The sequence below is a fragment of the Leiobunum rupestre genome, chromosome 9, assembly GCF_980474605.1.
Source record: "Leiobunum rupestre chromosome 9, qqLeiRupe1.1.hap1, whole genome shotgun sequence".
NCBI classification, from domain to species: Eukaryota; Metazoa; Arthropoda; class Arachnida; order Opiliones; family Sclerosomatidae; genus Leiobunum; species Leiobunum rupestre.
Window position 1 is genome coordinate 54,886,785 of NC_143392.1, and position 22,592 is coordinate 54,909,376.

Consider the following 22,592-nt stretch of genomic DNA (forward strand, 5'->3'; position numbering starts at 1 on the left):
CTTCATCACAATAAAAGCATTTTTTCACCACGCCTCGGTAGTATACCAAGGCGCGGCTACGTCCAAAAAATAAAACGTTGGGGATGGTTTTATTCATTATTAATTTCACAGATCTGTCACCATTTTTCACTCCTTTTAGCTGTTGGTATTCATCAAAGTGGTAGGATTTTATACTACCGTATTGTCTCAAGGTACTTAGGACTGAATCCCATTGGATCCATTTGGGCAGGTTCTTTATGGTAATCCAAATTCCATCATCATCCATGGAGGTAAGTTTCCATTTTTTTTCATTACTTTTCAGGTCATCGCATGAGAGAGCTTCTTGAAGGAAGGCCAAGGTCGTAAACGTAATCAGAAAGATTCCCTTACCCATAGGTTGTAGAGTATCTATGCTTTTTGGTCCAAGCTGGTCGTAAATGGTTTTAGCCACGTCTAGAAAGTCAGCCTCGACTTCTAGCCGAGCTGTTCTCTTCTTCTCCTCCGTAGCCATTTCAGGCTAGGAGAGTATCGTCTGGTTGGAGACGCTCCAAGGAGGAGCGGCGTCAGTGGAGCGGGTCAGCAGCAACGGCAGGTAAGTACCAGGTAAGTACTTTGTCAGGAATATCGAGTCCAGGAACAACAGCGACAGTTAAGTGGCAGCAGGACCAGGACCAGGAACAGCTGCGGGATCAGGTACAGCACAGGAACAAGAAACAGCAGCAACAGCTTCAGGAGCAGGAACAGGAACAGGAACAGCGTCGTCAGGATACCGGCAGGTAAGTCAGCATCGCAGGAACAGGCTGAGAAGCGTAAACGTCGCTTAACGGCCTTTCGGCCAAGATTTCAGCGAAATAGCTGGGAACAGATACTACACTTTGATCTTAGCCAAAAGGCCGAGAAGCGATAACCGGCAAAGGGGGCTTTGGTGATTGAAAAAGAAAAAGAGTGAGATTGAGCATTCATAAATTTCATAATTATGTTTAAGCAGATTGCTCGTGGTTGGAGATGACAGCGTGTATAACCATCACGTCTGACCAAAGAAGGTAACTTCTTGATTTCAAACAAAAAGATCGACGGCCATCGAGCGTTTTCAGCCGTCAACGGTAATATCACGCGGAATACATTGGTTCTCGACCCATCAACGACGGTAAGCCGCGTCGAGTGGGGTCATTTCTTGGGAGGGAGGGAGACCACCAGGGAACACGGCGTGCCGGTGGCTGATCTCTTCCTCTCACCCTCTTTTTTTCATTAACGGGGTATTTGAGTCTTTCTAATAAAATTTGTTTATTTTTAAATATTTTCTTTTACGCTGTTTCTAACTAGTTCGCCAAGGCGATAATTTATCTTCGGTTTTCTCTGGGTCTTTTTTTAAATAAGTGGCAACATGGAACCGTGCTTAATCGATAATTAGAAAAAGTAAGATCTTGATCATACGGAGTTTCCTCCTGCACGCTTACCAGAACAGCTGTAGAGAAGTGTCATGAGATATGGCACTACGAATTGACCGTGGTTGCCGCGTAGTACGCGCCCCGGCATCAGCAACACAAAAACTCGTTTTTTCCAAACCATCCCGCTTTTAACAGTCCCCTATTTCTACAGCGATAGTACCGCAATCCTCGCTAGGTAACTCGATGTAAATAACTTATATGGTGTCCGTTTCGAGAACGGAGTTACCATGGTTTGGGAGGGGGTAATTTTTTTAAAGGGGAAGACGTGCTGCCAATGCGAATGTCGAAAAGCGGCCGGCTGTGAACTCCTAATCATGTCTCCTGTTAGTAACGAAAGTGACTTAAAAAAAACATACCGTTGGTAACGTACGACAGTTAAGGTAAAAAATTACAAAACAAATCCGTCCGAATCTTCAAAATGATCTACTAGCCAATGACGACTTTCCCTCTTATGACGTCAGGAATATATATATATATATATATATATATATATATATATATATGGTGTTTGATTTTAGATTCATTGAGCGAGGTGGGCCGATCCTGGAAGAACTGCAATACCAGGCCAACCCGTGGCGGAGGTGGAGCAAGCTCCGACCTCTCCGCCGCCGTCCAAAAATAAGTTTAATATCTTGGGCCCCGATGGGACCCGTATCAGATATTAAGCTGATAAGAACAGATACTTGAATTTGTTTATTAATAATTCAAAAATATTTACATAGCGATCTTTGCAAAGATCAGTACTTAAATGATTATATAATTACAATGATTAGAATAAATCGAAAATACTGTAAGGTTGAAATACTGTTTCTAGGATTTTATAATATGTTAATTGTCAGGTACTTGTTTTTCAGGTAAGTTGTATCACATTACAGGCAAATGTAATTTCAATCTTTTTTTCTCAAGTAAGTTTCTTTAAACGTTTTATTTTTCAGGTAAGTTTACTTTTAAGCGTTATTTTTCAGGTAAGTTTAATTTGAAAAGTTTTCCAGGTAAGTTTAATTTTAACATTTTTTCCAGGTAAGTTTAATTTTAACATTTTTCCAGGTATGTTTACTTTTTTCCAGGTAAGTGGACTTTAAACGTTTAATTTTAACATTTTTCTAGGTAAGTGGACTTTTAACGTTTAATTTTAAAATTTTTCCAGGTAAGTTTAATTTTAACATTTTTCCAGGTAAGTTTAATTTTAACATTTTTCCAGGTAAGTTTAATTTTAACATTTTTCAAAGTAAGTGGACTTTTAACGTTGAATTTTAACATTTTTTCCAGGTAAGTTTAATTTTAACATTTTTCTAGGTAAGTTTAATTTTAACATTTTTTCCAGGTTTGTGTAATTTTAACATTTTTTCCAGGTTTGTGTAATTTTAACATTTTTTCCAGGTATGTGTAATTTTAACATTTTTCCAGCGAAGTTGAATTTTAACGTTTTATTTTCCAGGAACTTTCAGAATAGCAATTTAAGTGTATTGCCGTTGATTTCGACTAGTGGTTTGGCCTCGTTACACCATAGTGCCACGAAGTGGTCCGGGTGCAATCGGAGCCTGTCAGCACGAGCCCGCATAGCGAGATGGAGACGGACGCGGTCCAGTATGACATTGGCTGTGTCGCGCTTGTTCTCGAAAACTAGACGGTTTCTCGATTTCCATATTTGGAAATTCACTTCGGCGAGCAGAATCAGAGTAACGTTGATAAGTCCTTTTGGTACTGGCAATGGTGTTAAGCATCTGATGGTATTCCATCCTATAAACTTGACGCCGAGAAACTCGCGCACACGATTCCGAAGCAACTTCGGATTTACGCACTCGTAGAGCAGGTGTTCGAGGCTCTCACTTTTTGGGCAGAATGGGCACGCACGGGTGTTGCACATGTTGCGCCCGTAGAGCACGTCGCGAACGGGAACAACTCCGTGCATAACTTTGAACGCGAAGTCACGCCGGGAACCGGTGATACTTTTTCCGGAGAGACGACCGAAGGCGACTGTCCAATTAACGTGAGGAAGCAGAGTCACGACCCGCGGCTGGTAGAGAGACTGGAGAATGGATTTTACTCCTTTATTCGAAATTTTGAAGAAATCGACGTCAGGGTTTGAAGCCAAAATCAACATCGCCGTTGCTTTGGCGGGTAGGTAGTCTACGTTTACGTGAGCGGCGTGGGTGACGGAGGCGTTCCAAGGAACCTTGAAGATGGTCTTGGCGCTCGTGGACAGATGGTAAGACACCGTGGCGCGAACTGGGTGATCAGTCGCGGTCAAGCACGACGCGTAACGCGTCAAGGCGAGAGCTCGAATCTCATTTTCGAGATGGGGTACTCCTAAACCGCCTTCCTTGGAGTCGAGGCAGAGAGTTTGCCGCGCGACAAGTTCTTGTTTGTCTCCCCAAACGAACGAGAAAATGGCCTTGTTGACAGTCGAGATGGCGGTGACGGAAAAGTCCACAAGAGGGACGGGGTAGGTCAGTTTCGGTAACGCGATTTGCTTGATTAACTGCGAGCGTGTGCGAAAGCAAAACTCATTATCAGCCCAGAAATCGAGCGATTCGCGGAAATGAGTAACGAATTTTGTTTCGTTGGCTGGAGCGACTCCTTCGGGCGTGAAAAGAATCCCCAAGATTTTAACGGGATCGTTCGTTTCTTTTACGGGTAATGTCGTCGGGACCCGTTCCAGGATCCTTCTGCCTACGCGAGCGAGTTGAGTTTTGGCGGCGTTGAATTTGCCGCCAGAAACCGTGCAGAACTCGTCGAGTACCTTGATCGAGGCGCGGACGGACACGACGTCTTCCAGCAAAAGGTTTGCGTCGTCGGCGTGCGCGGCGTAAACTTGGCGATCCGAAGCCGGAGCTCCGGGACACAGGAGACCACGAATCGACGGAGAGTGGCTCACCGCGAAGAGGAAAGGTTCGAGGGCGAGACAGAAGAGACTAGGAGACAGAGGACAGCCTTGACGGACACCCCTGTTGACCTCGAAGGGAGCTGACGGGTGGGTATTAATTGTTAATTTACTAGTGTTTTTGGTATACATATTTTCCAGGATTTCGACAAAGCGTCGACCGAAACCGAAGCGAGTGAGTGTGTCCCAGAGGTATTGGTGGGACACTCGGTCGAAGGCCTTTTCAAAGTCCAGAGCGAACAAGAAGCCGGACGCCTCACGTTCCGAATAATCCCGCAAGATGTCGCGGATCAACACGAGATTATATAGAGGCTGGCGGCCCCTGACCCCGCACGTCTGATTAGGGCCAACGATGGACCCGGTGACCTTTGACGTTCTCGAGACGAGGATTGACGCAAACAGTTTCCTGTCCGTGTTGATGACGGTGATCGGACGCCACGCAGCTGGAGAAGCCTTGTTGGCGCGATCTTTGCAAAGCAAGACGACTTTCCCTTCGCGGAACGAATCCGGGAAAGGCGCGTCGTTCATCAAGTCGTTAAAAAGGTTCAGTAAAACAGGCCTCAGATCTGGCCACATGAAGCGGTAAAATTCCGCGGGCAGACCATCCGGACCAGGAGATTTCCCGCCTTTAAGCCGACGTAACGCGTGATTTAAATCATCGTTCGTTACGGGTAGTTCTAAATAATCCCGGTCGAGATCGGATAATCGCGGCATTGCGTCACAAGATGTCGCGAAGAACTGCTGCGGGCGTGGAGTGTCGTTGCGGCTATACAGGGTTCGATAATAGTTCACGAAGGTGTCGTGTACTACCGTGTCATCTGTCGACAATCCGTCGGTGGTAGATACTTCTCGAATGTCGACGCGTGGCATCGGAGAATTTACGCGGCGATAAAAGGAAGCCGAGAACGACTCCTCGTCACTGAGAACGTTCGCGAGCGACTGGTCTTGTTTTTCTGAGAAGTCCTGGCGGTAGGTGTATCGGAGAAGAGACTGAAGTTGTTCCTTAGCGGCGACGGTGTCTGTTGTTTCCGGAGTGACCCGGGCGACTTTCTGCAAGGCCCATTTAAGGAACACTACTTCTTTGCGCTTCCGGCTGGCGCGCTCCTTTCCCACCCGGCGGAAGTAGGTGGCGATCTCAGATTTTGCGGTTTCCCAAGTAGATGCGGAGTTGACCCGCGAAATGATACGTCTAAGCTCGGTCTTGTGGGTCTCGGAGTCATCGTCCGATAGAATGGCGGTGTTGAGACGCCACACGCTCGGTGGACGCTGATGGGGCGGAGAAACTTTAAGGGTAACGCTGACTGCGTCGTGGTCGGAAATATGACGCAGAGGCCAAATTTCCGCTTTTGTCGTCTGAATATCGTTGGTGGGAACGAAGAACGTGTCGAGCCGCGAATTTCTTTTTGACGAGTGCCAAGTGAATTGTCTGGTCGTTGGATTAAGACAGCGCCAAGAGTCGTGGAGATTCATATCTGTAATGAGCGTGGCCAAAGCGTCGGAGCTAAGGTCAGCTGGACCGTCCGGAACAAAGTCCCGGTCCATAGACGGGTCAAGGACGCAATTAAAGTCTCCGCCGATGACGAGGCGGTCGAATTTACCGGTAAAATATTCGAATAAATTGTCAAAAAACGCGCGTCGCAGTACCGGTTTACACGGGGCGTAGACCGAAACGACGCGAAACAGTTGATCGTTAAAGCGGATATTGAGGCTGACGATACGACCGTGATTGTCGCAGCGAAAGCCTGTAATCGACTGCGCGAGAGCGTCACGAACTAATATGGCAGTCCCGCAACTTGACGAGGAGGGAGCGCTTGAATAAAATATCTTATACCCCGCGAAAACGGATCTGATAGCGCGCCAGTTGTCAGAAAACATCCAGTGCGTTTCTTGAAGAAAAACTAGGTCAAAGCCATGCGTACTCGCGAAAGCGGAAGTGTCCACGGCCTTGTGCCGGTTTCGCAATCCGTTTCCGTTAAATGTACAAAATTTTAAGGAGACCGAAGACATTAAAATTAAAAATAGGATTACTAATATTACAATTAAATTAAACATTACTATAATTAAGCTAAACGATACTACAATTAAAATTAAACTTAAGAAAACCGGGACAAAAATTAAACTAAAATGATAGCTAATTAAAATAGTACATCACCTTCGGAGTCACTATCATTGTTGGTGCACAACTTCTTCGGTGAAGTTTGGTTAACAATTCCTGGCGAAACTTGTTTGTGACGTTTCAGTGGAGTGAGCTTGTTGAAAGTCGTAATTTGTGGTGGCGGAACGTGGTATTGGTTCGGGTTGACAAGAATGTTGCTGTATGTGGCTCTCAGTGGCGTAACTGATGAGCCGAAATCTTTCACAAGATCGTCGAAAAGTGACAAAACCGCGCTTTCGTTCGAAATTCCTTCGGCGTTATCCGACGCTGCGGAGATGGCCACTTGGTCGCGCACCTCATTCACTTCTGCGACTACTTCGTTCGCGCTCGTCTCTTCTCTCTCCGCGTGAACATCCTCGCCGTTCTCTCCCGCTCCGTTCCCTGTAGCCGCCGTCTCTCCGTCGCGTCTCTTGTTTTCCCGCTTTTTTTCGGGACAGTGGGCGCGGTTGTGGCCGACGCCCTTACACCCGAAACATTGCTGGGAAACTCCAGCGTACGTCACCAAATAATTTTGGCGCGCAAAACGCCAAATATTGGGTACTGGCTTCTTCATCTTCATACGAATCCGGCGATTACCGTTTCGGATGCCTTCCAACTCTTTATCTTTTTTGGGGTCGTACAACTCATACTCGTGCTTGGAAACGTCCCCATATTCTTTGAGCGCCGTCGAAATTGCATCTGCCTGGATCCAGGCGGGCATGTTTCTGATGGTGATCCACCGGAAATTCCCATCCGGCCCCAGCAATTCGTAGTCCTTGCCTTTGATGTTCAGGCAAGGATTCTCCATAAACTTGTCAAAAATGACCTTCGTCAGAAACGTAATCATGAAAACTCCGCTTCCGAGAGGTTGAAGCGTTTCAATGGTTTTACTACCGGCCTGATTGTAAACCGCCCTGGCTACATCGACATACTCAATAGCAGAATCTGCTTCTAACCGCGCAGTGCGCGACTTAATTTGCGCTGCCATAATGACAGACACAAATAAAGAATGAAAAAATTACCCCGAAGGGCCTTACCGTTTTCTAACTTCCTAAAAAGCCGTAACTTAGTAGTACTCAAAACGGGAAAAAACGAAACTAGGCTTAGCAGCCGGCGCCGGAAAACGAGACACGGCAGCCGCCTTGAAAAAGGCAGCTACGCGCGAGACGAGAGAGAAAAACGCGGATACGGAGCTCCGCGTGGACACGTCTGCTCTCTCCGAGGATAAGAACAGATACTACACTTTGATCTTAGCCAAAAGGCCGAGAAGCGATAACCGGCAAAGGGGGCTTTGGTGGTTGAAAAAGAAAAAGAGTGAGATTGAGCATTCATAAATTTCATAATTATGTTTAAGCAGATTGCTCGTGGTTGGAGATGACAGCGTGTATAACCATCACGTCTGACCAAAGAAGGTAACTTCTTGATTTCAAACAAAAAGATCGACGGCCATCGAGCGTTTTCAGCCGTCAACGGTAATATCACGCGGAATACATTGGTTCTCGACCCATCAACGACGGTAAGCCGCGTCGAGTGGGGTCATTTCTTGGGAGGGAGGGAGACCACCAGGGAACACGGCGTGCCGGTGGCTGATCTCTTCCTCTCACCCTCTTTTTTTTCATTAACGGGGTATTTGAGTCTTTCTAATAAAATTTGTTTATTTTTAAATATTTTCTTTTACGCTGTTTCTAACTAGTTCGCCAAGGCGATAATTTATCTTCGGTTTTCTCTGGGTCTTTTTTTAAATAAGTGGCAACATGGAACCGTGCTTAATCGATAATTAGAAAAAGTAAGATCTTGATCATACGGAGTTTCCTCCTGCACGCTTACCAGAACAGCTGTAGAGAAGTGTCATGAGATATAGCACTACGAATTGACCGTGGTTGCCGCGTAGTACGCGCCCCGGCATCAGCAACACAAAAACTCGTTTTTTCCAAACCATCCCGCTTTTAACAGTCCCCTATTTCTACAGCGATAGTACCGCAATCCTCGCTAGGTAACTCGATGTAAATAACTTATATGGTGTCCGTTTCGAGAACGGAGTTACCATGGTTTGGGAGGGGGTAATTTTTTTAAAGGGGAAGACGTGTTGCCAATGCGAATGTCGAAAAGCGGCCGGCTGTGAACTCCTAATCATGTCTCCTGTTAGTAACGAAAGTGACTTAAAAAAACATACCGTTGGTAACGTACGACAGTTAAGGTAAAAAATTACAAAACAAATCCGTCCGAATCTTCAAAATGATCTACTAGCCAATGACGACTTTCCCTCTTATGACGTCAGGAATATATATATATATATATATATATATATATATATATGGTGTTTGATTTTAGATTCATTGAGCGAGGTGGGCCGATCCTGGAAGAACTGCAATACCAGGCCAACCCGTGGCGGAGGTGGAGCAAGCTCCGACCTCTCCGCCGCCGTCCAAAAATAAGTTTAATATCTTGGGCCCCGATGGGACCCGTATCAGATATTAAGCTGATAAGAACAGATACTGAATTTGTTTATTAAAAAACTTGAGTTACAGTACCCTTGTCATGTTATTTTTCCTGCCTTTTAAATTATTTTAAATTACAGCAGGTCATTAATTGTATTCATAAAAAGTTTAAAATACGATTAGTGCATAGAATAAAAGCCATGGTTAAGTTTAAAATTTAAAAAATAATAAATTTTAAGAAGTTGGTTTTCCTTTTTTCGCTTTCTTTTTTGGAGAGATGCTGTGTCTGCGTTTAGAGTAGCTTTGAAGAAGGTCGGTGACTTGGAACTGGAGGTCGTCGATGGAGCAATCAATGGTTCTGATTCCTGAGGGAGGTTCTCTGTCGAGGCGGCTGTAGAGGATCTGTAGTTCGGTGTGTGTTAGTTTGGTAAGGTCTGGTTTGACTCCCGGCTTCCAGGTATTGGGATCCCACCTGGGCCCGGTGGCTGAAGAGGTCTCGTCGTTGCTGTTGTCGGATTTGGATTGTTCTGGCTCGTTGCTTGTTGATTCGGGGTTATTTTCAGGTTCATTGGGCTGTGGTGGTGTTTTCAAGGCGTCGGCGTATTGGCTGGTTTTGACTGGAGGTTCTGGGTTCTTCTTGGCAGGTTCTGGTGATGTCAGGGTCCAGCTCTCTTCAGAGCTTTTTGAGTCGTCGAAAGTGGTAAGTACTTGTGATTTGCTTGATTGGTGTTCTTGATTTTCCTGTAGTTGTGGTAGTATGGTTGGGTCTTCTGTGGCGTCCATTGCTTGGACGATCTTGGGTTCAGGGATTGAAGGTGGACCCTGGCCCTCAAGGAGGACCGGGCGTCTATCTTCTAAAGCTGTCTTCTTTTTTTCACACGCTGAAACTGAGTGGCCTTCTTCGTCGCAGTAGAAGCATTTTTTTACTACGCCTCTGTAAAAAACTAAGGCGCGGCTTCGCCCGAAAAACATAACATTGGGGATGGGTTTAGTCATTATTATTTTAACAGAGCGATCGCCATTTTTGACGCCTTTAAGCTGTTGATATTCATCAAAATGGTAAGTTTTAACGTTACCATGTTGCCGGAGAGTACTTATTACTGAATCCCATTGGATCCATTTTGGTAGGTTCTTAATCGTGATCCATATTCCGTCGTCTTCCATGCAGGTGAGTTTCCATTTTTTTCCATTTGTTTTCAGGTCATCGCAAGACATCGCTTGTTGGAGAAAGGCCAGGGTCGTAAACGTAATCAGGTAAATTTCCTTACCCATGGGTTGCAGAGTATCTATACTCTTAGGTCCAAGTTGGTTATATATGGTTTGCGCAACGTCGAGAAAGCTGGCATCGACTTCCAGTCGAGCAGTTCTTTTCTTCTCCTCCGTAGCCATTTCAGGCTAGGAGAGTATCGTCCGCTGAGAGAAGCTCCAAGCAGGAGCGGCGTCCGTGGAGCAGGTCAGCAGGAGCGTCAGGTGAGTACTTCTTTTCAGGAACAGGCAACAAGGCAGCAACGGAACGGATCAGCGCCGGAACAGATCATGCGGCAAAAAAGGCAACTCGCCTTATAGGCGTATAAACACTTCTCGCCCCCTGACTAAGATCTCCGTATAGTTCTATTGAAAACAGATACTACACTTTGATCTTAGCCAAAAGGCCGAGAAGCGATAACCGGCAAAGGGGGCTTTGGTGGTTGAAAAAGAAAAAGAGTGAGATTGAGCATTCATAAATTTCATAATTATGTTTAAGCAGATTGCTCGTGGTTGGAGATGACAGCGTGTATAACCATCACGTCTGACCAAAGAAGGTAACTTCTTGATTTCAAACAAAAAGATCGACGGCCATCGAGCGTTTTCAGCCGTCAACGGTAATATCACGCGGAATACATTGGTTCTCGACCCATCAACGACGGTAAGCCGCGTCGAGTGGGGTCATTTCTTGGGAGGGAGGGAGACCACCAGGGAACACGGCGTGCCGGTGGCTGATCTCTTCCTCTCACCCTCTTTTTTTTCATTAACGGGGTATTTGAGTCTTTCTAATAAAATTTGTTTATTTTTAAATATTTTCTTTTACGCTGTTTCTAACTAGTTCGCCAAGGCGATAATTTATCTTCGGTTTTCTCTGGGTCTTTTTTTAAATAAGTGGCAACATGGAACCGTGCTTAATCGATAATTAGAAAAAGTAAGATCTTGATCATACGGAGTTTCCTCCTGCACGCTTACCAGAACAGCTGTAGAGAAGTGTCATGAGATATGGCACTACGAATTGACCGTGGTTGCCGCGTAGTACGCGCCCCGGCATCAGCAACACAAAAACTCGTTTTTTCCAAACCATCCCGCTTTTAACAGTCCCCTATTTCTACAGCGATAGAACCGCAATCCTCGCTAGGTAACTCGATGTAAATAACTTATATGGTGTCCGTTTCGAGAACGGAGTTACCATGGTTTGGGAGGGGGTAATTTTTTTAAAGGGGAAGACGTGTTGCCAATGCGAATGTCGAAAAGCGGCCGGCTGTGAACTCCTAATCATGTCTCCTGTTAGTAACGAAAGTGACTTAAAAAAAACATACCGTTGGTAACGTACGACAGTTAAGGTAAAAAATTACAAAACAAATCCGTCCGAATCTTCAAAATGATCTACTAGCCAATGACGACTTTCCCTCTTATGACGTCAGGAATATATATATATATATATATATATATATATATATATGGTGTTTGATTTTAGATTCATTGAGCGAGGTGGGCCGATCCTGGAAGAACTGCAATACCAGGCCAACCCGTGGCGGAGGTGGAGCAAGCTCCGACCTCTCCGCCGCCGTCCAAAAATAAGTTTAATATCTTGGGCCCCGATGGGACCCGTATCAGATATTAAGCTGATAAGAACAGATACTGAAATATTTTATTAATTTTCAGTCAAATTTACAAATTTACACATGTTCGCGTTTAATTACATTAAATTAGCGCGAACAAGATAAAATTAGTTTCATTTTTCGTTTTTTAGGTTTTGGTTTTTTTCTTCAAACGTCAAGGTAAGTATAAATGGTTTTTTATATAACAAGGTGAGTATCATTATTTTCTTAAAATTAAAATTTTTTTTTCAGGGATAACATAGAGTTAAAACCAGATAAAAGTACACAAAAGTAAATGAATATAAATGAATAAAAATGGAATTTAGCACGCTTTTGAAATTAAATTTTGCCTTTTATGAAAAATAAGAGAGTTCAATAAGTTACGTATGCTGCATACAAGTCTTTATCAGGTGTGCTTCCGGTGGCGCTAGCATATGTTTGTTCTTCATTTTGTGTCTTCCCTTTCTTTGTTGCTTTTTCCGGAGAGTTGGGCATTCGTCGTTTTGAGAATTTCTCCTGTTCTTTGTTGATGAGCGTGATAAACATCTGCCTCCGTATATCGTTTATTTCGTCCGTGGTCTGGATGTATTTCAGAAATCCCCGAAGTTGGGCCTGCGAGTAGTTGCTGATTGCTTTTAGTTTTTCCGGGCTGACATAAAGTCCTTTGATATGTTCTTGGGGCAGTGGTTCTTGGTGTTCGCTGGGTGGTGTCTTTAGTGGTGTTGCCGGTTCTGTTATGGGTTCTTCTCTCTCTTGGTCTTCGTCTTGGGTAGTGAGTGGGTGTCCCTGCACTCCTGTGGCCTTTTGCGACTGGTCCGTCACCTTGGTCTTCTTTGCCTCACAGGTAGAGGCAACGTGCCCCTCCTGGTCGCAAAAGAAGCATTTCTTTGCCACTCCTGAATAGTATACAAGTGCTCTACTTCGCCCGAAATAAAGCACATTAGGTATTGTTTTGGCCATTTTTATTTTTACTGAACGGTCCCCATTTTTAATTCCTTTAAGCTCCTTGTATTCGTCCAGGCGGTGAGCTTTTATTTCGCCGTATTGTCTTAGGTTCGTCAAAATGGCGTCCCATTGAATCCATGATGGTAAGTTTTTGATCGTCAGCCAGATGCCGTCATCTTCAACACTGGTAACTTTACATGATTTGTTCCCGATTAATATTTCTCCATAGGAGACCGCTTGCTGCAGGAAAGCCAGAGTTGTGAAGGTAAGTAGGAATGCCTCTTTACCCACAGGTTGCAACGTTTCGATAGACTCGGGTCCGAGTTTTTCGAGGAAAGCCCGAGCAACGTCAATGAAGCCAGAATCGACATCCAGTCGAGCGGTTCTCTTTTTTACCTCTGCAGCCATGATGGCTACGGAGAGGTCGTCGGGTTAATGTCAGTCCCAGGAAGGAACAGCGTCAGCAAACAATGGCAAGAGACAGCCAAGTCAGGAAACAGCGTGGAGACCCGGAACAGCAGCGACAGGTAAGTAGCAGCGGCACCAGGATCAGGAACAGCAGCGGTACCAGGATCAGCAACGGAACCAGGAACAGCGGCAGCAGCTTCAGAAGCAGGAACAGGAACAGGAACGTCAGGATACCGGCAGGTAAGTCAGCATCGCAGGAACTAGCTGTATAGCTGGAAAAACTCGCTTGACGGCCTTTCGGCCAAGATTTCAGCGAAATAGCTGGGAACAGATACTACACTTTGATCTTAGCCAAAAGGCCGAGAAGCGATAACCGGCAAAGGGGGCTTTGGTGATTGAAAAAGAAAAAGAGTGAGATTGAGCATTCATAAATTTCATAATTATGTTTAAGCAGATTGCTCGTGGTTGGAGATGACAGCGTGTATAACCATCACGTCTGACCAAAGAAGGTAACTTCTTGATTTCAAACAAAAAGATCGACGGCCATCGAGCGTTTTCAGCCGTCAACGGTAATATCACGCGGAATACATTGGTTCTCGACCCATCAACGACGGTAAGCCGCGTCGAGTGGGGTCATTTCTTGGGAGGGAGGGAGACCACCAGGGAACACGGCGTGCCGGTGGCTGATCTCTTCCTCTCACCCTCTTTTTTTCATTAACGGGGTATTTGAGTCTTTCTAATAAAATTTGTTTATTTTTAAATATTTTCTTTTACGCTGTTTCTAACTAGTTCGCCAAGGCGATAATTTATCTTCGGTTTTCTCTGGGTCTTTTTTTAAATAAGTGGCAACATGGAACCGTGCTTAATCGATAATTAGAAAAAGTAAGATCTTGATCATACGGAGTTTCCTCCTGCACGCTTACCAGAACAGCTGTAGAGAAGTGTCATGAGATATGGCACTACGAATTGACCGTGGTTGCCGCGTAGTACGCGCCCCGGCATCAGCAACACAAAAACTCGTTTTTTCCAAACCATCCCGCTTTTAACAGTCCCCTATTTCTACAGCGATAGTACCGCAATCCTCGCTAGGTAACTCGATGTAAATAACTTATATGGTGTCCGTTTCGAGAACGGAGTTACCATGGTTTGGGAGGGGGTAATTTTTTTAAAGGGGAAGACGTGTTGCCAATGCGAATGTCGAAAAGCGGCCGGCTGTGAACTCCTAATCATGTCTCCTGTTAGTAACGAAAGTGACTTAAAAAAAACATACCGTTGGTAACGTACGACAGTTAAGGTAAAAAATTACAAAACAAATCCGTCCGAATCTTCAAAATGATCTACTAGCCAATGACGACTTTCCCTCTTATGACGTCAGGAATATATATATATATATATATATATATATATATATATGGTGTTTGATTTTAGATTCATTGAGCGAGGTGGGCCGATCCTGGAAGAACTGCAATACCAGGCCAACCCGTGGCGGAGGTGGAGCAAGCTCCGACCTCTCCGCCGCCGTCCAAAAATAAGTTTAATATCTTGGGCCCCGATGGGACCCGTATCAGATATTAAGCTGATAAGAACAGATACTGAATTTGTTTATTAAAAATTTCAATAAAATACAGTACCCTGTCAGATAGTTCCTGTTTTTTTAAATTAGTTTAAATTAAAACAGGTCATTAAATAGATATAAAATTTAAAAAGTATAAAACTAATTAGTTCATAGAGATAAAACAGAGGTAAAGTTTAAAATTAATAAAAACTTCAACGTGAAGATTTCCCTTTTTTGGTTTCTTTGGTGGGAGTGGTACTGCGTGGGCGTTTTTGGTAGTTTTGGATTTCTAGTTTAATTTCGGCAAAGTATTCGGCTATGGACCAGTTAACATTACCGTCCTGGCCATAGGGTACTGTCTTGATGTGTTCGATAAGCATATGTAGTTCTTGTTTGGTTAAATGTTTTATAGGTGGTCTCGTTCCTGGTATCCAGGTCGTAGGATCATATGGAGGTCTGGCTGTTGCGGTGATTTCTTTTGAGGTGGTACCGGAGTCGGAGTTGTTCTTTTTTGGTTCGCTGTTTGTTGGTTCAGGTTTATTTTTAGGTTCATCGGGTTTTGGTGCTGTTTTCAGGGCATCGGAGTATTGGCTGGTTTTGACTGGAGGATCTATGGTCTTTGGAGAAGGTGTTGCCAGGAAAAAGCTGCTGTCAGAGGTTTTGGAGTCGTTTGATTGGGTAAGTATTTCAGGTGAGCGTGATGGTTTTTCTTTCAGGTCTTCTTCTCGAGTGGTGGCGTTGGTAAGTATAGGTGTTGAACTTCTGTGGTTTTCAGGATCTTGGGGTAAGTCGTCTCCGGTTTTTGTCTTCTCGGCCATCTGGTTTCTCTTTTTTTCGCAGGCGGAAGCCACGTGCCCCTCCTGGTCACAAAAAAAGCACTTTTTGGCAACCCCGGTATAGTATACCAGGGCCCTGCTCCTTCCAAAATAAAGTACATTAGGTATCGTTTTGTGCATTTTGATTTTTACCGATCTGTCGCCGTTTTTAATTCCTTTAAATTCCTTGTATTCGTCTAGGCGGTGTGCCTTAATTTCGCCGTATTGTCGCAGGGTCGTCAAGATTGAATCCCATTGAATCCATGAGGGAAGTTGCTTAATGGTGAGCCAGGCACCGTCGTCTTCGACGCTGGTGACTTTACATGCGGAGTTGTTAACTGATATTTCGCCGTAAGAGACAGCTTGCTGCATATATGCGAGGGTCGTGAAGGTTAGTAGAAAGGTATTCTTGCCAACAGATTGAAGAGTGTCAATGCTGTCCGGTCCGAGTTTCCCGTGGAAGGTTCGGGCAACTTCCACGTAGCCAGCGTCGACGTCCAGTCGGGCGGTCCGCTTCTTCACCTCTGCAGCCATGATGGCTTTAGAGGGGTCGTCAGGTGAAGGCAGGTCCCAGGAAGGAACAGCGTCAGGTAGTAATGGCTGGAATCGGCCAAGTCGGGATACAGCGTGGAGACCCGGAACAGCAGCGACAGGTAAGTAGCAGCAGAACCGGGACCAGGAACAGCAGCGGATTCAGGAACAGCAACGGAACCGGAAACAGCCGCGGCAACTTCAAGAGCAGGAACAGAGACGTCAGGATACCGGCAGGTAAGTCCGCATCACAGGAACTAGCTGTAGAGCTTGGATACTCGCTTAACGGCCCTTCGGCCAAGATTTCAGCGAAATAGCTGGGAAACAGATACTACACTTTGATCTTAGCCAAAAGGCCGAGAAGCGATAACCGGCAAAGGGGGCTTTGGTGGTTGAAAAAGAAAAAGAGTGAGATTGAGCATTCATAAATTTCATAATTATGTTTAAGCAGATTGCTCGTGGTTGGAGATGACAGCGTGTATAACCATCACGTCTGACCAAAGAAGGTAACTTCTTGATTTCAAACAAAAAGATCGACGGCCATCGAGCGTTTTCAGCCGTCAACGGTAATATCACGCGGAATACATTGGTTCTCGACCCATCAACGACGGTAAGCCGCGTCGAGTGGGGTCATTTCTTGGGAGGGAGGGAGACCACCAGGGAACACGGCGTGCCGGTGGCTGATCTCTTCCTCTCACCCTCTTTTTTTTCATTAACGGGGTATTTGAGTCTTTCTAATAAAATTTGTTTATTTTTAAATATTTTCTTTTACGCTGTTTCTAACTAGTTCGCCAAGGCGATAATTTATCTTCGGTTTTCTCTGGGTCTTTTTTAAAATAAGTGGCAACATGGAACCGTGCTTAATCGATAATTAGAAAAAGTAAGATCTTGATCATACGGAGTTTCCTCCTGCACGCTTACCAGAACAGCTGTAGAGAAGTGTCATGAGATATAGCACTACGAATTGACCGTGGTTGCCGCGTAGTACGCGCCCCGGCATCAGCAACACAAAAACTCGTTTTTTCCAAACCATCCCGCTTTTAACAGTCCCCTATTTCTACAGCGATAGTACCGCAATCCTCGCTAGGTAACTCGATGTAAATAACTTATATGGTGTCCGTTTCGAGAACGGAGTTACCATGGTTTGGGAGGGGGTAATTTTTTTAAAGGGGAAGACGTGTTGCCAATGCGAATGTCGAAAAGCGGCCGGCTGTGAACTCCTAATCATGTCTCCTGTTAGTAACGAAAGTGACTTAAAAAAACATACCGTTGGTAACGTACGACAGTTAAGGTAAAAAATTACAAAACAAATCCGTCCGAATCTTCAAAATGATCTACTAGCCAATGACGACTTTCCCTCTTATGACGTCAGGAATATATATATATATATATATATATATATATATATATATATATATATATATGGTGTTTGATTTTAGATTCATTGAGCGAGGTGGGCCGATCCTGGAAGAACTGCAATACCAGGCCAACCCGTGGCGGAGGTGGAGCAAGCTCCGACCTCTCCGCCGCCGTCCAAAAATAAGTTTAATATCTTGGGCCCCGATGGGACCCGTATCAGATATAAGAACAGATACTTTTAATAGTTTATTAAAAGATTCGTTTCGTTACAAAAATTACATTCAAGTCATTTGTTCGCGTTTTAAGTTAATTTAAATTAGCGCGAACACTCGTTAAAAGATAAAAAGAAACATTGTAAAAAAAAAAACGAGTAAAGAACTATGTGAAAATTTAAAAATTAAATTTAAAACATATTTTTGCCTTTTTTCACTTCTTTTTCTGGAGTTTTACTACGTCGTCTCTTTGGATAGTTTTTTAAAAGTTCGATGATTTGTGCCGCTTGGTCTTCTGCTCGTTTGGTTAGGATGGGTGAACGTGTGGGTGCTCTGGAGTTGATTTTTGCAAGAAGGGCTTGAAGTTCGGTTTTCCTCAATAGATGTAAATGTAGTTGTGACGGATCGGTATAATTCCACTCTGATGGATCAAATCGGGGTCTGGAGTTGTTGTCGGAGTCAATGGATTCGGGTTCGCTTTCGGGTTCTAGGTCATCGTGATGTGGTGGAGATTTCAAGGCGTCGGCGTATTGGCTTGTTTGGACTGGAGGTTCTGCGTTTCTCTTGTATGGTTCTGGTGATGTTAAAGTCCAGCTCTCTTCAGAGCTTTTGGAGTCGTCGGATGCGGTAAGTATGGGTGATTTGCTGGTTTGGGGTTCTTGATTTTCTTCCAGGTTGTTTTCTAGTGTGGTGGCGTTGGCAAGAGCAGATGTGGAACTTCGGTGTGGTTCAGGATCTTTGGGTAAGTCTTTTTTGGCTACCGGCTTGTCTGCCGTCTTTTCCTTCTTTGCGACACAGGCAGAGGCAAAGTGCCCCTCCTGGTCACAGAAGAAGCATTTCTTTGAAACGCCGGGATAGTAGACCAGAGCCCGACTGCGGCCGAAGTAAAGGACATTAGGTATAGTTTGAGTAATTCGTATTTTTACCGCTCTGTCTCCATTTTTAACTCCTTTTAGTTCTTTATATTCATCTAAACGATGAGCCTTTATTTCGCCGTACTGACGTAGGGTTGTCAATATGGCGTCCCATTGGATCCATGGTGGTAAATTCTTGATCGTCAGCCAGACGCCATCATCCTCGACGCTGGTGACTCTGCAGGTCTTGTTGCCGATTGTTAATTCTCCGTAAGAGACCGCTTGCTGTAGAAAGGCAAGGGTTGCGAAGGTAAGTAAGAATGCCTCCTTACCAACAGGTTGCAACGTCTCGATGGATTCAAGACCGAGCTTCTCGTGGAAAGCCTGAGCGACTTCCAGGAAGCCGGCGTCGACGTCCAGTCGAGCAGTTCGTTTTCTCACCTCCATAGCCATCCTGGCTATGGAGAGATCGTCAGGTGAAGTTAGGTCCCAGGAAGGAACAGCGTCAAGAAGCAATGGCAAAAGCCAGCCAGGTCAGGATACAGCGTAGACGTCCGGAACAGCAGCGACAGGTAAGTAGCAGCGGAACCAGGACCAGGAACAGCAGCGGAACCAGGATCAGCAACGGAACCAGGAACAGCAGCGGCAGCTTCGGAAGCAGGAACAGGAACAGGCACGTCAGGAAACCGGCAGGTAAGTCAACATCACAGGAACAGGCTGAGAAGCGTATACGTCGCTTATCGGCCTTTCGGCCAAGATTTCAGCGAAATAGCTGGGAACAGATACTACACTTTGATCTTAGCCAAAAGGCCGAGAAGCGATAACCGGCAAAGGGGGCTTTGGTGGTTGAAAAAGAAAAAGAGTGAGATTGAGCATTCATAAATTTCATAATTATGTTTAAGCAGATTGCTCGTGGTTGGAGATGACAGCGTGTATAACCATCACGTCTGACCAAAGAAGGTAACTTCTTGATTTCAAACAAAAAGATCGACGGCCATCGAGCGTTTTCAGCCGTCAACGGTAATATCACGCGGAATACATTGGTTCTCGACCCATCAACGACGGTAAGCCGCGTCGAGTGGGGTCATTTCTTGGGAGGGAGGGAGACCACCAGGGAACACGGCGTGCCGGTGGCTGATCTCTTCCTCTCACCCTCTTTTTTTTCATTAACGGGGTATTTGAGTCTTTCTAATAAAATTTGTTTATTTTTAAATATTTTCTTTTACGCTGTTTCTAACTAGTTCGCCAAGGCGATAATTTATCTTCGGTTTTCTCTGGGTCTTTTTTAAAATAAGTGGCAACATGGAACCGTGCTTAATCGATAATTAGAAAAAGTAAGATCTTGATCATACGGAGTTTCCTCCTGCACGCTTACCAGAACAGCTGTAGAGAAGTGTCATGAGATATGGCACTACGAATTGACCGTGGTTGCCGCGTAGTACCCGCCCCGGCATCAGCAACACAAAAACTCGTTTTTTCCAAACCATCCCGCTTTTAACAGTCCCCTATTTCTACAGCGATAGTACCGCAATCCTCGCTAGGTAACTCGATGTAAATAACTTATATGGTGTCCGTTTCGAGAACGGAGTTACCATGGTTTGGGAGGGGGTAATTTTTTTAAAGGGGAAGACGTGTTGCCAATGCGAATGTCGAAAAGCGGCCGGCTGTGAACTCCTAATCATGTCTCCTGTTAGTAACGAAAGTGACTTAAAAAAACATACCGTTGGTAACGTACGACAGTTAAGGTAAAAAATTACAAAACAAATCCGTCCGAATCTTCAAAATGATCTACTAGCCAATGACGACTTTCCCTCTTATGACGTCAGGAATATATATATATATATATATATATATATATATATATATATGGTGTTTGATTTTAGATTCATTGAGCGAGGTGGGCCGATCCTGGAAGAACTGCAATACCAGGCCAACCCGTGGCGGAGGTGGAGCAAGCTCCGACCTCTCCGCCGCCGTCCAAAAATAAGTTTAATATCTTGGGCCCCGATGGGACCCGTATCAGATATTAAGCTGATAAGAACAGATACTGAATTTGTTTATTAAAAAACTTGAGTTACAGTACCCTTGTCATGTTATTTTTCCTGCCTTTTAAATTATTTTAAATTACAGCAGGTCATTAATTGTATTCATAAAAAGTTTAAAATACGATTAGTGCATAGAATAAAAGCCATGGTTAAGTTTAAAATTTAAAAAATAATAAATTTTAAGAAGTTGGTTTTCCTTTTTTCGCTTTCTTTTTTGGAGAGATGCTGTGTCTGCGTTTAGAGTAGCTTTGAAGAAGGTCGGTGACTTGGAACTGGAGGTCGTCGATGGAGCAATCAATGGTTCTGATTCCTGAGGGAGGTTCTCTGTCGAGGCGGCTGTAGAGGATCTGTAGTTCGGTGTGTGTTAGTTTGGTAAGGTCTGGTTTGACTCCCGGCTTCCAGGTATTGGGATCCCACCTGGGCCCGGTGGCTGAAGAGGTCTCGTCGTTGCTGTTGTCGGATTTGGATTGTTCTGGCTCGTTGCTTGTTGATTCGGGGTTATTTTCAGGTTCATTGGGCTGTGGTGGTGTTTTCAAGGCGTCGGCGTATTGGCTGGTTTTGACTGGAGGTTCTGGGTTCTTCTTGGCAGGTTCTGGTGATGTCAGGGTCCAGCTCTCTTCAGAGCTTTTTGAGTCGTCGAAAGTGGTAAGTACTTGTGATTTGCTTGATTGGTGTTCTTGATTTTCCTGTAGTTGTGGTAGTATGGTTGGGTCTTCTGTGGCGTCCATTGCTTGGACGATCTTGGGTTCAGGGATTGAAGGTGGACCCTGGCCCTCAAGGAGGACCGGGCGTCTATCTTCTAAAGCTGTCTTCTTTTTTTCACACGCTGAAACTGAGTGGCCTTCTTCGTCGCAGTAGAAGCATTTTTTTACTACGCCTCTGTAAAAAACTAAGGCGCGGCTTCGCCCGAAAAACATAACATTGGGGATGGGTTTAGTCATTATTATTTTAACAGAGCGATCGCCATTTTTGACGCCTTTAAGCTGTTGATATTCATCAAAATGGTAAGTTTTAACGTTACCATGTTGCCGGAGAGTACTTATTACTGAATCCCATTGGATCCATTTTGGTAGGTTCTTAATCGTGATCCATATTCCGTCGTCTTCCATGCAGGTGAGTTTCCATTTTTTTCCATTTGTTTTCAGGTCATCGCAAGACATCGCTTGTTGGAGAAAGGCCAGGGTCGTAAACGTAATCAGGTAAATTTCCTTACCCATGGGTTGCAGAGTATCTATACTCTTAGGTCCAAGTTGGTTATATATGGTTTGCGCAACGTCGAGAAAGCTGGCATCGACTTCCAGTCGAGCAGTTCTTTTCTTCTCCTCCGTAGCCATTTCAGGCTAGGAGAGTATCGTCCGCTGAGAGAAGCTCCAAGCAGGAGCGGCGTCCGTGGAGCAGGTCAGCAGGAGCGTCAGGTGAGTACTTCTTTTCAGGAACAGGCAACAAGGCAGCAACGGAACGGATCAGCGCCGGAACAGATCATGCGGCAAAAAAGGCAACTCGCCTTATAGGCGTATAAACACTTCTCGCCCCCTGACTAAGATCTCCGTATAGTTCTATTGAAAACAGATACTACACTTTGATCTTAGCCAAAAGGCCGAGAAGCGATAACCGGCAAAGGGGGCTTTGGTGGTTGAAAAAGAAAAAGAGTGAGATTGAGCATTCATAAATTTCATAATTATGTTTAAGCAGATTGCTCGTGGTTGGAGATGACAGCGTGTATAACCATCACGTCTGACCAAAGAAGGTAACTTCTTGATTTCAAACAAAAAGATCGACGGCCATCGAGCGTTTTCAGCCGTCAACGGTAATATCACGCGGAATACATTGGTTCTCGACCCATCAACGACGGTAAGCCGCGTCGAGTGGGGTCATTTCTTGGGAGGGAGGGAGACCACCAGGGAACACGGCGTGCCGGTGGCTGATCTCTTCCTCTCACCCTCTTTTTTTTCATTAACGGGGTATTTGAGTCTTTCTAATAAAATTTGTTTATTTTTAAATATTTTCTTTTACGCTGTTTCTAACTAGTTCGCCAAGGCGATAATTTATCTTCGGTTTTCTCTGGGTCTTTTTTTAAATAAGTGGCAACATGGAACCGTGCTTAATCGATAATTAGAAAAAGTAAGATCTTGATCATAC

General features: G+C 44.7%; 5 non-coding genes and 8 pseudogenes across 5 annotated transcripts; all 13 read right to left on the reverse strand.

Moving 5' to 3' along the window:
- Nucleotides 1–740: 740 nt before the first annotated feature.
- Nucleotides 741–884, reverse strand: LOC149931090 (U2 spliceosomal RNA; annotated as a pseudogene).
- Nucleotides 885–1,954: 1,070 nt separating this feature from the next.
- LOC149931091 (U2 spliceosomal RNA) lies at nucleotides 1,955–2,141 on the reverse strand. Its single transcript, XR_016476458.1, has one exon. It is a non-coding gene; the product is annotated as a U2 spliceosomal RNA (small nuclear RNA).
- Nucleotides 2,142–7,566: 5,425 nt separating this feature from the next.
- Nucleotides 7,567–7,719, reverse strand: LOC149931092 (U2 spliceosomal RNA; annotated as a pseudogene).
- A 1,066-nt stretch (nucleotides 7,720–8,785) lies between these two features.
- LOC149931093 (U2 spliceosomal RNA) lies at nucleotides 8,786–8,971 on the reverse strand. The gene has a single exon (XR_016476479.1). It is a non-coding gene; the product is annotated as a U2 spliceosomal RNA (small nuclear RNA).
- Nucleotides 8,972–10,411: 1,440 nt separating this feature from the next.
- On the reverse strand, nucleotides 10,412–10,547 carry LOC149931094 (U2 spliceosomal RNA; annotated as a pseudogene).
- A 1,067-nt stretch (nucleotides 10,548–11,614) lies between these two features.
- On the reverse strand, nucleotides 11,615–11,803 carry LOC149931095 (U2 spliceosomal RNA). The gene has a single exon (XR_016476563.1). It is a non-coding gene; the product is annotated as a U2 spliceosomal RNA (small nuclear RNA).
- Nucleotides 11,804–13,343: 1,540 nt separating this feature from the next.
- Nucleotides 13,344–13,453, reverse strand: LOC149931096 (U2 spliceosomal RNA; annotated as a pseudogene).
- A 1,066-nt stretch (nucleotides 13,454–14,519) lies between these two features.
- Nucleotides 14,520–14,706, reverse strand: LOC149931097 (U2 spliceosomal RNA). Its single transcript, XR_016476426.1, has one exon. It is a non-coding gene; the product is annotated as a U2 spliceosomal RNA (small nuclear RNA).
- Nucleotides 14,707–16,247: 1,541 nt separating this feature from the next.
- Nucleotides 16,248–16,351, reverse strand: LOC149931098 (U2 spliceosomal RNA; annotated as a pseudogene).
- A 1,080-nt stretch (nucleotides 16,352–17,431) lies between these two features.
- LOC149931099 (U2 spliceosomal RNA) lies at nucleotides 17,432–17,600 on the reverse strand (annotated as a pseudogene).
- A 1,486-nt stretch (nucleotides 17,601–19,086) lies between these two features.
- Nucleotides 19,087–19,230, reverse strand: LOC149931100 (U2 spliceosomal RNA; annotated as a pseudogene).
- Nucleotides 19,231–20,300: 1,070 nt separating this feature from the next.
- Nucleotides 20,301–20,486, reverse strand: LOC149931101 (U2 spliceosomal RNA). The gene has a single exon (XR_016476480.1). It is a non-coding gene; the product is annotated as a U2 spliceosomal RNA (small nuclear RNA).
- Nucleotides 20,487–21,926: 1,440 nt separating this feature from the next.
- Nucleotides 21,927–22,062, reverse strand: LOC149931102 (U2 spliceosomal RNA; annotated as a pseudogene).
- Nucleotides 22,063–22,592: the final 530 nt, after the last annotated feature.